This window comes from Rhineura floridana, chromosome 6 (assembly GCF_030035675.1).
Source record: "Rhineura floridana isolate rRhiFlo1 chromosome 6, rRhiFlo1.hap2, whole genome shotgun sequence".
Classification (NCBI taxonomy): Eukaryota; Metazoa; Chordata; class Lepidosauria; order Squamata; family Rhineuridae; genus Rhineura; species Rhineura floridana.
In genome coordinates, this window is record NC_084485.1 from 146775724 (window position 1) to 146788548 (window position 12825).

General features: G+C 40.8%; 1 long non-coding RNA gene across 2 annotated transcripts in view; it reads right to left on the minus strand.

Moving 5' to 3' along the window:
• The window catches only part of LOC133386804 (uncharacterized), a 331786-nt gene that overhangs the window by 282952 nt on the left and 36009 nt on the right, over nt 1–12825 (minus strand). The gene's annotated exons all lie outside the window — the stretch shown is intronic.

The window sequence follows — 12825 nt, forward strand, 5'->3', positions numbered from 1 at the left end:
TAAAAGGAGTTACAAAACAGTCAGTAAAATACTCAGCGAGAACGTGGGTTGTGCAACTAGGGGTTCTAATCATACAGATTATATACATATATTTTGAAGATGTGATAAAATCCAAAGCCTTTGGCAATTAGTGCTGCATTATATTGAACAGATTACAGGACACAATATTCCAAAATAAGCTAGTAAGGGTATTATTCAATTACTTGGATGGATGTGTTGATATAGCTGATGTTGGGATGGCTATATATTTATTAATAGTGGCAAAATGTTGTCATGTATTGGAAGAAGAAAGTAGCACCAACTCTATATGCGTTTATAGGATCTGGGATATAGGTATTATTCTTAAACTTGCATGCTGTGTCTGGAAATCAAAATGTTATGAAAATCAAATGTTATGAAAATCAGTTTGTTAGGAAATGGTTAATAGTGTTTGGAATGATCAGTTTTGGAATAATACATCTGGTGCTGATGTACATCCCTATTCGTTGTTTACAGTGGTACAATGAATTAATCTTCTCCATATTAGCTGTTTTAGAAGAAAAGAAGAAAAACCAAGTAGCCAGCAAGGCAAAGACAAGTACTGGGTTGTGCAACTGGCTGGAAGAAGCCGTGGGGACTCCGATCAGGTGCTGCTTATTTGGGGGAAATTGATGCTGTTTTGAAGACTAGTATTATCCATTTGAATTTATGAAAAATGTGCAGATAGGCAGATACCACAAAAATTCCGTAAGTTCTCTAACAAAAACAAAACAGGCACCAATCCCATAAGGGAGGACAAGCTGCAAAGCACTGTTTAGTGTATTTACACCTGAGTGGCACCATCACCACTTTCCCTTTTAACCTATCCAGGTCCGGGTGGGAAAGATATCATTCAAGCCTTATAGTTGTCCTCTCAGACTTTATCTGAGACGAGGGGACACTTTTCCAGACTCTTGCTTTATTGTTAAAGGCAGCTAGAGTCCCTTGAAAGCTTAGAGCATGGGCAAACTGGTGAGGCAATGGAAGCAACACCAGGGAGATTTTCCCAGCTCGCTGATGGTTCCCTGCTATCTTTCCCAGAAGGATTGTTATCCAATTTTATTCAGATGCTTCATTTAGCTTGAGTATATATGCACTCAACAGGCTAATGTCAGGAACCAGTTCTCTGTTTAAAAGGACGTAGTGACATTTTTTGGAGCTCAGTGGGAGAAAAATACATTTTGCAAATATCATGATTATCAGCTTGGTTAAATGTTTTAATCAGATATTATAATTGCATTCTGATTGGGCACCTTTTATTTCAAGAATAAAGGCTCTTTAACGAGAAGTAGGGAGTGTAGATAAAGTTGACTGGGGTCAAGGGGAGCAGAACTTGCCTACTTCTGAGTGTGAAAGGGGAGCAGTTAGAGAGTGCTGATTACTTAAACTAAAGAGCCAGAAGGATTGAAAGGTCAGACTAAATTAGAATCTGAACTTTAAGTTCTGATTGACTAATGAAAGGAAAAAGCTACATCTCCAGCTCCCTCATATATATTCCATTGGTTACAAAAGACAGAATTTGAACTGGTAGCCAAGGCTAAGTGTGTGCTACACTTTTGTACATGAGCTGAAAAAGTGCAAAATGGAAGCACAGACTAACATTCACCTGCCTAAGAATCTGTTTTCTTTTGCTTTCTTTTTGAAAAGCAAGTTTCTGGTCCTCATGGCTACAAACATAATACGCTTGAAAGAGTGTGGAGAATGCCTGCAGGTTCTAAATCAGACCATTCATCCATCTATGCCAGTGCTCTCTATTCTTGAGATGCAGAAGCATTTCCCAGATCTGTCAGAGACCCTTTAACTGGAAATGTGGGGAACTGAACCTAAATCCTTCTGCATGGAAGGTATGCATTCCTTATGAGCTATGGCCCACCCCATATAGCTCCTTCAGTGCCTTACACCACTTGTCCCTCCCAAAGAGTAGCAGAATAAATTATGCAGATGCCATTTTTATTTTAAAAAACAGAGAATTACACAAAACAAATTAGGTGCATATCACTTATTTTGCATAATTTATACAGCTAGCAGAAGCTAGGTTCCTATCATGAAGAATTCCAAGTGCAGAGTACACGTACCTCTGCCAGTAGCCTTCCCAGATGCAGAACGCACAAAAAAAGCTGCAGTCTCTTCCCCAAGATAACATAATAGAGAGCACTGCAGACCCTCCTCCAAAATAACTTGGAAGCATACTTCCCATCTCTTCTGCAGTGGGGAGTGTGATGTTCCTGTATTAATGTAAATATGGTAAGTGCTGTTTGTATAGAAGATACATGGTAAGTGGAATGAAAGAGGAGGGGGGAGTAGATGAGCAGTAGAATGCTTGATGATTGGCTGAGCGTTTGAATGGCAGGGAGTATAAATGGAAGAATGACAGTTAAATCTGGGTGGGTGTTAGTTGGTGGATGTGAGAGGAAGAAGGTGTTTGGTGGTGGATGTCAGGAGAGTGTGGAGAAAGAGGGAGTGGGAGTTCGAATTAATAATAAGTCAAGTACCACAGGAATAGATGAAACCATACGCTTATGTAGAATTATAAAAGTAATCTTGTTATTTCTGATATTCAATAAATACTATTTTGGTTTACCGAAGGCCTGATCCTTGGCTGGGGAATATACAGACCAGAAGGGGGGGCAAGGTAATTACCAAGGCTGAAGGGCAACAGTAACGAATGGTGGCAGCGGTGAAGAGAAGAAGAATAACATTACAAGTATCCAGAGCAACCCAGAGTTATATGTGTAATCTATATAGATACCAAGGGGTTGGGAACAGCAGATGCACGCAGTCACAAAAGTAACCAGATAGAGAGAGACTCAGGCAAAGTCTCTGGGAATATTGGTTACAGGGCGTGACTGGTGGTGCTGCCTAGCAGGGGGATCTAGTGAGATCTGTGCTAGAGCGGAGAGAGAAACCATATAAAGGACAGTCCGGACTGGTGGAGTCCCTGGTGGTGCCTAGTGAAAGGCAGTAGCCACAAGCAGGTAGGAACCTGACAGGGAGAGCCAGGGAAGGGCGTCACAGGGAGCCCTGAGAATAATCATCTATTTGGCCACTGTAAGAACAGGATGCTGGACTAGATGGACTTGTGTTCTGATTCTGCAAGGCTCTTCTTCAACCCTACTGCTGCTTCCCAGTATTGAGAGAAGTCCTACTGCTGCTTCCTTAATACCAGTATGTTCAGAGCATCCTAAAGTCCTCACAGGAAAGAAGAGCAACAGTTTTTTTAAAAAAGAAAGAACAATGTAGTATTCCCAATGATCCTTAAAAAAGATCCCTGTGTTACTTCTGGGCAACAAAATGATGCATGTAATCTAATCTAGTACTTCAGGTAGTGCTGCTCTATTGACACCTTAAACTGTCTAAAGCTTCCTGTGGATGGATTAAGGCTTCAACCCTTGATGTGTATATACAGGGACATAGGAAGCTGCCTTCTATCCAGTCAGACTATTTGTCCATCTAGTTCAGTATTGTCTACACTGGTTGGCAGCAGCTGGAGACACTAGGGGTTGGACCTGGGACATTTTGCATGCAAAACGTGTGCTGTGCTCTACTACTGTGTTACAGCCATCAGGTACATACATTGACTTTTGTTATCCTGCATTTTGCCTCCATAATTTCCATACTACTGGTACAGGAATATCAGGAGAGGGGAGAGGAGGCAGTGAATAAAGAGCATCCATGCCTTTTCCCTGTCTAGTCAGTGTGACAAGAGGTGGAGAAGGATAAGGTTGCTGTGCCGTTGTTGTTGTGTAGGATGGGAATTTTAGCAAGTGCAGGTGAGAAAAGCAGCTGAAATTCCCTTCTCCACACAGCTTTTCAAGGGATCGGAGGTCTGTTCTCCTTTGCAACTGGTCACCCTCAACAACTGCAAACCTTCCCTCTCCGATAGCTTGCGACTACATGAATAATAAAATCCATACAAAGTGGTGATTTTGAGCACCGCATGCTGACAGCCACCATGTGTAGCCATTTATAGCGGTCTCCACATAGCAGGCTCCACGTGTACATTGGGCCTACAACTTTTGACCCAGTTATTTATAGCATACTGGGCTTGTGGCAGCAAAGTCTGTAGCGTGGGTTAACTGAGCTTGTGTGATGTCACAGAATGTTCATTAACATGCCAATTGCTGAGCTGAATGAGGGAAGGGGAAGCTGTCAGAATGCTTGCACAGTAGCGTCTTGCAGCAAAATTGTCAGATTATGCTGGATTAAATCCTCACAAAAATCCTGGGAACAAATGTTACTTTGGGAGGAAAACAAGCTAAAGATGGTGAAGCCCAGAGTAGAATGATGGCTGAATGAAGAATACAGAATAGGCAAACAGAATGCAATTGTAACCTGAGAGAAAAGCAGATGAAGGAGAAGGTAGTTTGAGGGGGGAAAGGCCAGAGATTAGTTATAGGGGACTGAGGTCAAATTGTAAATGTAAAAGGGCCTCTGCAGAAGCTTCACAGCACAGAAGGTCAGGGATGCCTGTATGTGGGGGCGGGGGGAAAGAGAGAGAGAAAAGAATACTGAAGAGCAGTTGAGCCCAGGCTGCAGGGTGACGGTCCAAGGTCCCTACCAGAGCACAGCGCCTGTAGACCTGCCATGTTTAATTCTGCAGAATGGCTCTGGGCCCAGAGACACTACGAGAAGTGAAAATGATGGGTATGACTGCCTGGAGCTCCACTCTAGCAGCAGCACACCTTCTGTAAAAAAAAAGGGGGGTTGTTGTTTTAAATATATATATTGGAGGGACAACTATCTGGTAAGGAGAGGATGGGGACCTAACCAGGGAATGACTGACCAAGCAGATGGGAATGAATGGGCCCCTTCAAAACTATTTATAGAGGTTGTCAGGAGTGCTGAATAGAGATGTAGTTCACCGTAAGTTTTGTCCCACATGCTATCTGACAGACTGTTTATATTTCCCAGTCCATGGCTATTTGTGATCCACAAAGCTCCATATTTACCAACACACCGAGTTATAATATTATTTATTTATTTATTGTACTTATATACCGCCCTATAGCCGAAGCTCTCTAGGCAGTTTACAGTAACTAAAAACATTAAAACAAATATACAAATTTAAAACCACATCTTTTAAAAACAATTTAAAAATTTAAAACAATTTAAAAATAATAGTGGAATTTAATGTTATTGCAATGTTGTAACTTCTGGTGCTGCTGTTTCCTGATTCTTTCTATTCACGAATTAATGAGCCAGCTGATAGCCCATCAAGTAGCCATCTGCCCACAGGATTATTGTCTGTCTGGGACATGAATGATGAAAGGACAGAACAACATGGCTGGGGGTCCCCTCCCCCAGGACAACAATGATGATGATGAAATGAGCTGAACATAATTATTTTTAAAGTATTTTGCTATGGTGAAACTGAACATACTAGCCTACCTCATAGGTTTATTGTGTGGTACTGAGAAGGGGACACATGGAAAATTTACTTCAACTCCAACTTGTGTTCTTCTGACCTAATTCTTAGACTATGAACAAGTTCCCCATACATCTGATTGTGAGTGACACACTCACTAGTTCTTAAGCATCCACCAGCCACCACATATCATTCAAGGTAGCATGTCACACTTTAATTTGTTTAACCATCAAGGTCACACATTGAGCTTCATGCTTGTATATGCATTTATGCTGATGTATCAAAGGAGATAGTCTTTACTAAACAGTTCCAAAGCATACCTTGATTTGGATTTTGTTCAATCATATAATATACATTATCTAAAAGTAATCATCCCTCAAGGACTAAAAAACAGATTTTTTTCTTGTGTTACGAACAGTCATGTGATGTTGTGAGGACAAGTAGAATGAAAAATCATTTAGGCTGCATTCCTATGTAGACTTACTTGGGAGTAAATGCAAGTTACTAAGTGGGAATTAGTTCTGAGTAAACGTGTACAGGATTGCACTGTTAGCCATTCTGGATGGATACACAATTTCATGTGTATGACTACTAACTAGAATTAAAAGAGCATGCACTTATCCTCTGTTTTACTCTGTATTTTAATTATTTACTTTACTTTATTGATTTGTTTGCAGGACCAAAGGCCAACGCAAATTAAAACAATACATATACAATACTTTAAAATCAAATGGAGACATTTAAAAGGGAAGCATTTAAGCGGGGATCTCATGTAAGAGAACTTGCCTATGTAATATCTCAAAGGGCAATGTAATTGACCCTAAGTTTTCTTGCTGCTATTACAAAAAGAGCTACTTTGTGGGTTACTTCCAAGTTATGATCTGACATTAAAAAAATGATTTTTCCATCAAGTGAATCAAGCTGAGGGATTTCTAACCATTTACTAAGAAATCTATTTCTGGGCTGAGTATAAATTGGGCAGTAGAGCAAAACGTGGGGAAGGTCTTCCGCCGAGGGTGAGCCACAGACACAATTCCTTTGGTCCTTAGGGACACCGGCTAGTCGACCTTCCCTATCCACATTTGGTAAGGAGAAAAAACGTAGGGCTGTAAACGCCCGTCTAAGGACAAGGGGTATTGGTTGAAGGAGATAAGTAGAGCAGTGGGGGTCAAGCTTAAATCGCCAGTACCAGGTAGATACCTTTGAGTTGATGGAGGATAGCCTATCCTGGTTCATAGAGTGGAGGAATATGTATTCACGTAGAGATTTATTATTTGGCATTGCGTTGAAATCCTGCTCTAAATATTATGGACATTTATATTTTAATCCTTGCGTAATTGGTTTTCATAACTGTAAGGACTGGTCACGGAACTGAAACAGCCTTGGTCGCTCTGGTAGATGATTTGAGGAGGGCATTAGATAGGGGAGAATCCACCTTTCTTGTCCTCCTCGATCTCTCAGCGGCTTTTGATACTGTCGACCACAGTATCCTTCTACTTTGCCTGGAGGGATTGGGAATTAGAGGCACTGTATTACAGTGGTTCCATTCCTTTCTCTCCGACAGGTACCAACAGGTAGCATTGGGGGAGGAGGTATCAGACCCTTGGCCTCTCAATTGTGGTGTGCCACAGGGCTCTATCCTCTCTCCCATGCTATTTAACATCTATATGAAGCCACTGGGGGCAATCATCAGGAGATTTGGGCTGCAGTGTCATCAATATGCGGATGACACTCAGCTCTATCTCTCGTTTAAATCTTCACCAGAGTTGGCTGTGGAGACCTTGTCCAAGTGCCTGGAATCCGTGAGTGGATGGATGGGAAGGAACAAGCTGAAGTTGAATCCTGATAAGACTGAGGTACTACTTGTGGGGGACAAGAGAAGGTTGGGCGATATTGACCTGAAGTTCAATGGGGTGAGTGTACCCCTAAAGGACCAGGTCCGCAGCCTTGGGGTTGTGCTTGATTCCAGGCTGTCCATGGAGGCTCAGATTTCGGCAGTGAGCCGGGCAGCCTGGTACCAACTACACCTCATACGAAGGCTGCAACCCTACCTTCCTGTTCATCAGCTCCCACTAGTGGTACACGCCCTGGTCACCTCTCGTTTGGACTACTGTAATGCGCTCTACGTGGGGTTACCCTTGAAAACGGTCCGGAAATTACAACTTACACAAAATGCGGCGGCTCGACTACTTATGAATAGTCGCCGCCGAGATCACATTACACCAGTGTTGTTCGATCTACACTGGCTTCCAGTTGTTTTCCGAGCCCAATTCAAGGTGTTGGTCTTGACCTTTAAATCCCTACACGGTTTCGGCCCAGCTTATCTCACGCCTTCAACGCCACCAATTATGCCTCCCGACAAGATCGGCCACACAGGGCCTTCTCTCAATCCCGCCAACAAAAACAGCCAGATTGGCGGGTACAAGAGAGAGGGCATTCTCAGTGGCGGCCCCCACTCTTTGGAACTCCCTCCCACAAGATCTCCGGCACACCTCTTCCCTAAATGTATTTCAGAAAGCCTTAAAGACCTGGCTCTTTCAACAGGCCTTCGGGGTATCCGGGGAGGGTTAATTGTTATAATTGTAATGCCTCCTGCCCAGTTTTAATATTGTTGTTGCAGATGTATTGTTTCTATATTGTATCACTATATTTTTCAATTGTATCTTAACGATTTTGTTCGTCGCCTAGAGTGGCCATCGGCCAGATAGGCGACAAAGAAATTAAATTTATTATTTATTATTTATTATTATTATTTATTAAACTATTTAGAAGCCTATCTGGTATTAAGCAGCATATAAATTAAATAATTATAATTTTTAAAACTCAAGAAATCTATACTGCATCAGTCCACCAGCACAGATGAATGTTTCACTAACTTTTATACTTCAGCATCTCTCATTCAGATTATGTGAGGGCCCGGGGTTCCCCCCCACCTCACCTCACCTCATTCATTATGCCATTTTGCTTCAGGCATCAGACTTCTAAACAACATCCTTCTTTTGTCATTTCTGTTTCTCCCCCAACCTGTTACTGCTGAGATCATTTATGCTGTGAGCCATTTCATTGATTGGATTTACTTAATTGCCAACATGACAGACACTCAGAGAAGTTAATGTTAGTGGAATAAAAGTGTTGGAATAAACCCAATGTTAAAATTGACCTCATTTCGTTAATGATGTCGTAAAGGTTGCTGACCTTTTTTAAAAAATAAAAAAATCAGTATCTACAAAAGCCACTAGCATTTGTGTGAAAGGCATCCAGTCCTCGTCCAAGGTGAAGGTGCGAACAGTGGCAGAATCTGTGCTTGCATTCAATTAGAGCAGATTTCTCCATCCCTAGTGCTAAACAATAAATTTGTTGTGGATACATGGTATTGAAGCTCCATTATTGTTCAGATTCAAATTTGGGCTAAAATCCAAATTGTTGGACCAGATATCTCAAAACATTAATACAGTTTTTAAAGCAACAACTATAACACAAGAGAAATTCCTCCTAAGGGACTTAATTCCAATTTAAGAAAAAATACCCCCAAACCACTATGTTTTCAGGTATACAAATGATCTGAAAGACATGTCCAGGCTTTTCATTACGGGCAGCATTAATTTTCTTCAGATTAATACAAAAGGAAGGAAGGAAGGTCAGAGATACACATCTATAAACAGAGATGTTCCCACCCACTGTGTTACTGAGAAATCAAGTGTGACCCAGTTGGTTGACCCATGTCTGATTGTATATTAATTGTGTGCATTAATGTGCTCTGAAAATAGCATGTCACTTATGGCTCACCTACTCCCACTGACTAAATTGCCTGAAAATTCAGGGATGTCAGAGGCAATGCTTTAGCCACACAGACCACAGGTGTAGACAAATTTCTGCTGTTTTGCATTTTTAAAAACTGCAATGCAGGTGGTTGTACAAATGAATCCTGAAGGGACTAATTAAAAGCATCCAGTGGCCCTTAGGTTGAACCATATTCTGGTACTGAATATTGGTCAAACCCACTAGCGACCAAACTTCCGCTAAGTCTGATGCAAGTCAAGTCCAAAGTATGAGATACTACTCTGATCTACATTATATACATATAAATACAGCTATACAGCAAAGTATAGATCAGTTTGCATTTAAAAGCAAACTTATCTAATTTGCACTTTCCAAAACAATACGTGAACTAAAACTCAACCATCCTTTAAAATTTGCACTTTTGCGAATGTTGACATGTAGTTCTCCAGCCAAGTAATGCCTATAAAAATGCATATACTAGGGTAAAGTCTGCATACAAGTGTATATAGTCATGAAAACAACATACAAGTAAATGTATCGTATTAGAAAAATGTTTTGCAAAAAATGTGAATATTAGGCAAAATTGCATATAAAATGTGTATATTAAAAGAAATTCACACTAAAAGCGCTGATGAATTTTCATGAGGATTTAAAAAAAACATCAAATTTGTTAGAAATGTGATGAACTGAAGACTGGAAAAATGAGAAACCGAGAGAAACTGAAATGGACAGGTTTGCCCATCCTTATATACAGTCCCTCACCATGTCTTCAAGTTATTTTTCTCCCCTCTACTATACTGAGCAGAGACCCTCCGTGGCGCAGCGTGGTAAGCGGCGGTAACGCAGCCGAAGCTCTGGTCACGGCCGGAGTTCGATTCCAATGGAAGGAGGAAGTCGAATCTCCGGTAAAAGGGGTCGAGGTCCACTCAGCCTTCCATCCATCCGTGGTCGGTAAAATGATGCTGGGGGGTAAAGAAAGGCCAGGGAAGGAAACTGGTAATCCCACCCCATATATATGGTCTGCCTAGTAAACATCGCAAGATGTCACCCTAAGAGTCAGAAACGACTCGCACTACAAGTGCGGGGACACCTTTTCCTTTTTTAGTATACTGAGCTGTGTGAAACAGGCAGGAGTGTACGTCTGATTCCACGCCTAGGCAAGCCCTGTGAGCCTCTGTCCAAATGCACCACAAACTATCACCGCTTGTGGCATCTGTGGTGACTGCACAAGAGATTGATAATCTGTAGTCCAGATGTAACTCATATATCACATTGCTCCCATTCAAATGTGAATCACGTGAAGGGTCCATCACATTTTTATCTGGAAGTAGATATCTGCATTGAAGAAGCATTCACACCAGCACCCCCTTCATACCATTTAAGCCTGAAGAGAACTAATCACTTATTTGCATCTCATACTGTGTTTGAAATCTGCTTACCGCTATTTCAAGTTTCCATTTGAGAACCATAGGGTTACTTTCTTGTTATGTGAGAAGGAATATGTTTTGAGTTTTCTGATGTAATTAAAGTTACATGATGTGTATGGAATGGAGCTCTCCTCTTTAGCTGGAATCCCCATACACACATACACTCTCTCCCTCTTCCTCTCCACTTTGGTTGATCATTGGCTATTAGTCACATTTATTTTTCTCTTTCAACTTCTTTTTTAAGAGTGATCATTAGCGTTTATGACAGAGGTTATTCAGATCAGGACTGGAAGTCCTCTTTCTTGTGAAGAGACAGGGGCAGCTTTGGACCAACAGAAAGAACCTTTTATATCTGAGAGCAACCCTGTGCAGGCAATCAAGGAACCTAGGTGGTAGGGCAGAGAATTAGGGTCTCTGGTTACCAGGTCTCCTGTTTTTGTCCAGAGACTCTGGATTTGGGGGTTCTCTCCAGGTGAGTCACCTCAATCTCCAGACTCTCAGCTTTCATTTAAAAAGAAATTAAGTTTCTAGGTGGTCTGGTTCATGAGATATACACCAAAACATCAGCTGCCACTGCCACCCCTGCAACTTCTGTTAAATTAGCTTGTAGCTGGCTGTTCTAACCCCGCCCTTTCAGGTTTGTAGCCAATAAGTGAAGTCAGGATTGTGATTGACAAGGGATTTGTTAACCTCCAGGCAAGGCCAGAAAACTGTTTTTTCCTGCTTGTCTGAACATCTCGGTAAGTTTACAGTTTTCATCAATAGCAAAAGTTTTTCTCTCTTGTGTGTAGGAGATCTTAATGCCACTGCAGTGTGTTAATGCTTTTCTAATTATGAGAGGTCAAACAAATTTAAATTTTCCAGGACTGTTGAAGAGGGAAGTGTTTTGAAAACCTTCCCAATATGAAGCTTTAGTCCTTTATTCTAAGTTTTTCTTGGGGTAAAGCTGCAATGCTAATCCCACCTACCCATAGTAAACCCCATTGAATTAAGTAGAATTTACTTTTGAGTAGACATGGCTGGACTGTGCTGTAAATTAATGGGACTTCTGAGTGAACATAGCAAAGGATTGTGTTTGTGTTGTAAATCTCTTCTCCTCTAATCCTTTTTTTTAAAGCAATTAGGCAGGGCTTATTTAGGTGTCACTGCTTTTATTACATAGGAAACTAATACTGATTTTATATTTTTTTTAAAAAATGTTCTGCAATGACCAACTGGTTTTGACAATAAACTATTATTTGGGGTGTATGTAGTTTTACAGTGTGTGTGTATGGAGTCTTTCCAACATCCCTGTGAGGTAGGGCTGCTGATTGGAAACCAACACACCTCACAACAAGAAATAAATCCCTTTAAAATCCAATAACCATAAAAACAAATATAAAATGGTTGCAAAACATCTTAAAGTGGCATGATTCTGAATTTTGGGTTGGGTGAGGTTGCAGTTCTGTGCATGCTTCCCTGTTTGAGTAAGCCTCATTGAATACATTGGGACTTGCTTCTGAGTAAACATGCATAGGATTGCACTATAAATATCTTTATAGGTTGTGTAAATAATAAACACCTTTGACAGTCATGCTTATATACATTCACCTATAGGGAAAAAACCTTGTGGTTTAAGAATGTACCTATAGCCAACAGATATTTCTATCAAACTTTAAAAAGCAGGGAAATTGGGCAGCTATAGTGAATGCACCAGGGGAGCAGGAGACCTGACCTCTCTGAGATACTGGACTGCCCTACAAATGTTTTAAAATGCAAACACAATTTGGGTTGGTCTTTCACAGTCCAATCCACTTCCTGTGTAGCTTGGAAAAATGTGGTAACGTACCTCTGAGCATACGGGGAGTGGTGGCAGCACCTGCCATCTACAAAGATGGAAAATTACATTTTTGTATGTTTGTTGGTGTTCTTACTTACTTACTTACAATATCTCAGAGAGGAGGTCTGGTCTCCTGCTCCCCTGGTGCATTCACTACAGCTGCCCAATTTCCCTCCTTTTTAAAGTTTGATAGAAATATCTGTTGGCTATGGGTACGTTCTTAAACCACAAGGTTTATTGCCTATTAGTGAATATATATATATATATATTCATGAAAATTCTCCACCATTTTAGTGTGAATTTCTCCCAATAAACACATTTTGTAGGCAGTTTTGACTAATGTACACATTTCTGTAAGCAATTTCTCATTATATAGTGTATTTTTAATGTTATTTTCTTTCATATATTTATTTTTA